The 6134-nt window shown below is 39.3% G+C and overlaps 1 protein-coding gene across 2 annotated transcripts in view; it reads right to left on the bottom strand.

Moving 5' to 3' along the window:
* rell2 (RELT like 2) overlaps positions 1-5241 on the bottom strand; it is a 35251-nt gene extending 30010 nt beyond the window's left edge. The window contains exon 1 of one of the 2 annotated variants that reach the window (XM_014026740.1): positions 5143-5241. The gene's annotated coding sequence lies outside the window, so the exon portion shown is untranslated. The remainder of the gene's footprint in view (positions 1-5142) is intronic. The other variant, XM_014026741.1, reaches the window with a different exon arrangement.
* Positions 5242-6134: the final 893 nt, after the last annotated feature.

The following is a 6134-nucleotide window of genomic DNA, read 5'->3' as shown; positions in this document are numbered from 1 at the left end:
ATATATATACAATACTGTATATAAAATAAATAAATGGAAAATACTAGATTTTTAAAGGAAAATCTGTTTCTTTTTAATAATCACTAATAAAATTTGAACAACCATCAAAGTAAAGTTACTCTGCAGACACACTCACTGCTCAGGCTGGGAAAAATACACACTTTTATGTATAAATACACAGAAATATTGTTTACATTTATTCATACAGAACATGTGGTGTAAAGGTATTTAATGTTACCATCATTTCCTTTCAACTTTATCAGCACAGAATCCCACCCCTCACACACACGTGCACACGCACGTGCACACACACACATATCAGTATTTGTTCCTTCCAACATGTTCTCGGTGTTTTCAGAAGAGATAAGTCGTATCATCGGGAACCAGCCGCTTGGTCAGAGCAGCTCAGTGTGAGCAGACAGAAATTACTCCTGTATCCTGATGACATCATCATCGTCGTCATCTTCAAACGATCACCTCATTTCTACACTGAAACCTGTCTGAAACGTCTTCAGTTGATCCAAAATGCAAAGCTCTTAACAACCAAGCTCCATCATATATTAAACATCTTATTGTTCCATACTTTCCTAACAGAGCACTTCACTCTCAGACTGCAGGTTTACTTGTGGTTCCTGGAGTTTCTAAAAGTAGAATGGGAGGCAGAGCTTTCAGTTATCAAGCTCCTCTCTTGTGGAACCAACTTCCAGTTTCTGTCTGTGAGGCTGACACTCTGTCTACTTTTAAGATTAGACTGAAGACTTTCCTTTTTGATAAAGCCTGTCACCTATCCTATAAATCTAAAGCATCTGCACTTCTTAGAAGTCCATTCTTTGAAACCCAATTTAACACAAACCCACTTCTTATAGTCCAATTGCTCACATAACTGAACATATTTCTGTCTCGGTTTGTTACCAAATAACAGAACATGTTTCAGTTTGCTGTCCGATCAGTTACAGAACAGGTTATATCAGTTTGTGTCCTGTTAGTTTGCAGAACCTGTCTCAGTCTGCAGTCCATTATTAACTAACAAAACAAGTTTTAGTCTGCAGCTCGCTGCCGAATAAAAGAAAGTGTTTTATTGTGGTCTGTTGCCAAAAAGCAGGGAGTGTTTCAGACTCTGGTCCTCTGCCAAAAAATAGGAAATGTTTCAATCTGATTTGTTACCAAATACCTGAATATGTTTAACTTTGCTGTCTGTTGCCAAATACCAGAACTAATTTATTTTGTGGTGTGCTGGCATTTAGCAGGAAATGTTTTAGTTTGTGGACAGATAACAAATGAGAGGACGTGTTATATCACTCTGCTCTCTGTTATCAAAAAACAGAAGCTGTTCCAGTCTGCTGTCTGTCACCAAATAATAGTCTGCGATCAAATAGTCTGTTAACAAATAGAGTATGATTTTTTATGAAGTCAATAGAAACTTACCATTTTTACTACTGAAGCTGAATTCTTTTTTTGTTTTTTGCTGCTTTCTTCATGAGTGTTATACTAAATCCAAACCACGTCTCAAATTTCCTTTTGCTCAGAACACTGTGAGGTTTTTGTTGAATACACTCCTCACTATTGTAGTCCATGCTGGCAGGCTTGCGTCACATCATTTCTGCAAATAAAGCAGTGGCAGAATCCTGACTCTAATCTTTAGTTTTTCCAAAGCCCAGCTTGTTGACCTCAAGTCAGTTTGAGAAAAGGTTCACCATCGTGCTGAAAGGAGCTGCTACACGAGGATTAACAAATCACTGACATGATGTTAATGACTCGGTGATTTGAAGCAGCACACCATGTGCTAAAACCAACCAACCGTCGATCAGTGAACCAACTAACCTTTTGATTATTTATTTATCCAACCAACGGTCTATCAATCAGCAACAAACCACCATCCATCCATCCATCCATCCATCCATACATACATACATCAGTCACCCAACAAACAATTTGATTATTCATCTGTTCAACTAACCAGCCAACCAAACATCTATCAGTCAGCTAACTAACCATTTGATTATCCATCCATCCATACATCCATCCATCCATATTTCCATCCATACATCCATACAACCATCCATCCATCCATCCATCATTATCCATCCATCCATCAACCAACAAACCATTTGATTATCCATCCATCCATCCATCCATCCAACCATCCGTCCATCCATCCATCCATCATTATCCATCCACCTGTCAACCAACAAACCATTTGATTATTCATCTATTCAACCAACCAACCAACCAACCAACCAACCAACCAACCAACCAACCAACCAACCAACCAACCAAACGGCTATCAGTCATCCAACTAACCATTTGATTAGTCATCCATCCATCCATCCATCCATCCATCAACCAACAAACCATTTGATTATTCATCTGTTCAACTAACCAACCAACCAAACGTCTGTCAACCAACTAACCATTTGATTATCCATCCATCCATATATCCATCCATCCAACCAACCATCCATCAATCCATCCATCATTATCCAATCATCCATCAACCAACAAACCATTTGATAATTCATCTGTTCAACTGACCAACCAACCAGCCAACCGACCAACCAACTAAATGTCTCTCAGTCAACCAACTGACATTTGATTATCCATCCATCCATCCATCCATCCATCCGTCAACCAACAAACCATTTGATTATCCATCCATCCATCCATCCATCCATCCAACCATCCGTCCATCCATCCATCCATCATTATCCATCCACCCGTCAACCAACAAACCATATGATTATTCATCTGTTCAACTAACCAACCAACTAACCACCCAACCAACCAACCAACCAACTAAATGGCTATCAGTCAGCCAACTAACCATTTGATTATTCATCCATCCATCCATTCATCCATCCATCCATCCATCCATCCGTCAACCAACAAACCATTTGATTATTCATCTGTTCAACTAACCAACCAACCAAACGTCTGTCAACCAACTAATCATTTGATTATCCATCAATCCATCAACCAACTAACCATTTGATTATTCATCTGTTCAACTAACCAACCAACCAACTAAATGTCTATCAGTCAACCAATTAACCATTTGATTATCCATCCATCAACCATCCATCCATCCATCCGTCAACCAACAAACCATTATTTTCATTCAACTGTTCAACTAACCAACAGAACAAACAAACATCTGTCAACCAACTAACCATTTGATTATACATCCATCCATCCATCCATCCATTCATCCATCCATCTGTCAACCTACAAACCATTTGATTATTCATCTGTTCAACTAACCAAACAAACAAACATCTGTCAATCAACAAATCATTTATTTATCCATCCAACCAACCAACCAACCAACCAACTGACTAATCAATGAATTATTAAATCAAGCAACTAAGCCATCATTCAACCAACTAACCACTCAACAATCTATGCACATATTCATTTATTTTCTGGGGAGCTATCATGTGTCAGAGGAAAAACCACACATCCACCAAACCAAATACCCTCCAGCTCCTCCAGGGGGCTTCTAAGATGTCCCTGGACCAGAGAGGATCAAAAGAACCTGATTTTAGAGTACAATCAAAACAAGACTTGACCAAAGTACAATTCTGAAATTCACAGCTATAAAAACATTAAAATCAAAATAAAACAAAATAATGAATAAAACCACAAAATAAAAAATCAGGTAAAAAAAATTAAAACTAAATAATGTAAGTAACAGGTTACTTTAAAAGCCCAAAGCAATACTACATAAAAACAGACAAAGAAAATAGTTTTGTCTTAAGCTGCTTATTTTGAATCTCCACAGAGAAGAGGCCTGCCTGCTTCATTTCTGAACATGCACATGTGTGGGTCTTCTACACTGAATCATACAGACTAAACAGAGCCACAGAGATAGTTTAGCTGCAGTGGAAGAGTTTTCACCCCTCTGCACACTGGAGGTTGAGGGTGGCTATGGAAACCAGTGGTTCAGAGTCTTATCAGGTTGAGCTGCTGGTTGAAGACTCCAACTCAGCAGCGCTGCGAGGCAATGGAGGACAGAATGGGTCCAGTTTCTGAGTGTTAAACTCATGTTAGCAGCATCATCGCTAACATGGGCTAATGTTCAAATAGTAACTAATTTTTATACTGTGCTACCTGTTCTAACTCCTAACTCTCTGCAGGGGGCGTGTCTAAGTGGGAGGCTTTTATATACCCAAACAGAGCTGTGACATCAGCATGCACCAAGCCTGGATAACTGATCAACCAATAAGAAAATTCAACTGCAGTAATACTGTTCAACCCATAGAGGGCATTAAGACTGTTTCAGACCAAATAGTGCAGCATTAAACAAATTTACAATTAAATGTAAAAATTTCCAAAAAAATATAAATATATAACCCTTAAGGCCCAGTTTATTTGCAAAAATATATACAGTATATATACAGAGATACATTTTGGGTTTAGTTACTCTAAACTTTCAGAACTTATGCCTTTCTGGATGAAGGAGTCTGAGGACCTTCATCCAGGAACCCATGTGACATTCAGCATGAGATAAATACTGGACTGACTTCCTGTGGGAAAACTGTGAACTCTGCTGTTACTTTTTTCCTTCTCAAACAAAACAGGACCCATCATTCAAGGACAGAAACATTCTGTTGACATGATGGAAACTATAAAATCCATTATGAGCATTTATTATCAAATATCCCTGTTTTACACAACATTAATGCCAGATCGTTGCATAGAGTTTTGCTTTGATTGTTTTAAACATTTAAAAACGCGCAGTTTGTGAATAAATGCTTTAGTTTCTGCGGCAGCCTGAGGTACAAGGACACTTCTTCATTTGACATAGACACTATCAGATATGAGCGGAGTAAACAGGGCCGAATTCAAGAGTCAAGTCATTATGTTTTAAAAACAACATGAGCTAAAGAAACGTAGACCCGCGTCCCTCACACATAGACCACAAACACTAAACCGCGGATTTTCTGAACGGAGTTTGGTGCGGGAATGTTCGTCTTACATAAAAAACGATACATTTCTGGTTCGAGTCCAAACCTTATTCTGCATCATCACTATCTCAGGTACAACACCCAGTCCACCAACAAACAGCCGTCTGCCCTCACCTCCCGAAAACAGAGAAGGTTAAACAACCTTTACACCGGAACCGAGATATTATCCGGTACATACCTGCAATCAGACAGGGATACAGTGGTCCGGTCTGAACCCGGTGCTGCCCCATGGCTGCAGCCTCTCCTCTGTCAGATGCTGCGGCTGTGTGTGTCTGCGAGGAGGCTGTGTGTGTCTGCAAGAAGGCCGTGTGTGTCTGCGAGAAGGCTGTGTGTGTCTGCAAGAAGGCTGTGTGTGTCTGCAAGAAGGCTGTGTGTGTCTGTGAGGACAGCAGGACAGGAAGCTGATGGACATCCGGACAGAGATTTCATTTGTGGCTCTCCAGCACAGAGTGGACCGGGCTGTAGAGGCTCGAACATGCTGCTGTGGGCCATTTCAGACAAACTAGTTACCCTGGTAACTACCCATCATCAGGACCAGGTCCATCAGCATGTTACATGATGTTATTAACCAGTTAACTAACCCATCATCAGGACCAGGTCAATCAGTATGTTATATGATGTTATTAACCAGTTAACTAACCCATCATCATGACCAGGTAAATCAGTATGTTACATGATGTCATTAACCAGTTAACAAACCCATCATCAGGACCAGGTCAATCAGTATGTTACATGATGTCATTAACCAGTTAACAAACCCATCATCAGGACCAGGTCCATCAGCATGTTACATGATGTCATTAACCAGTTAACTATCCCAGCATCAAGACCAGGTCCATCAGTATGTTACATGATGTTATTAACCAGTTAACTAACCCATCATCATTTGTCATTATGTCATTGAAACTCATTGTGGCCAGAGGAGCTTCCAGTATGACCTTTATGAAATGTATGACTGTTATAAAAAGAACATAATAAAGTATAATATTGATTCAATAATAATATATAACAAACTAACAAAATGAGATGTTAACATTTCCCTATTAGTACTGCAGTAGTTTTTGTGTTTTTCACAGTATTTTGAAATAAATAGCATATACTTCATTAAACTAATTCAGCAGCACAACTCTCTCTCTCTCTCTCTCTCTCTCTCTCTCTCTCTCTCTCTCT

This window comes from Austrofundulus limnaeus, unplaced genomic scaffold, assembly GCF_001266775.1.
Source record: "Austrofundulus limnaeus strain Quisiro unplaced genomic scaffold, Austrofundulus_limnaeus-1.0 Scaffold586, whole genome shotgun sequence".
NCBI classification, from domain to species: Eukaryota; Metazoa; Chordata; class Actinopteri; order Cyprinodontiformes; family Rivulidae; genus Austrofundulus; species Austrofundulus limnaeus.
This window is presented reverse-complemented; position numbering and strand designations above follow the sequence as displayed.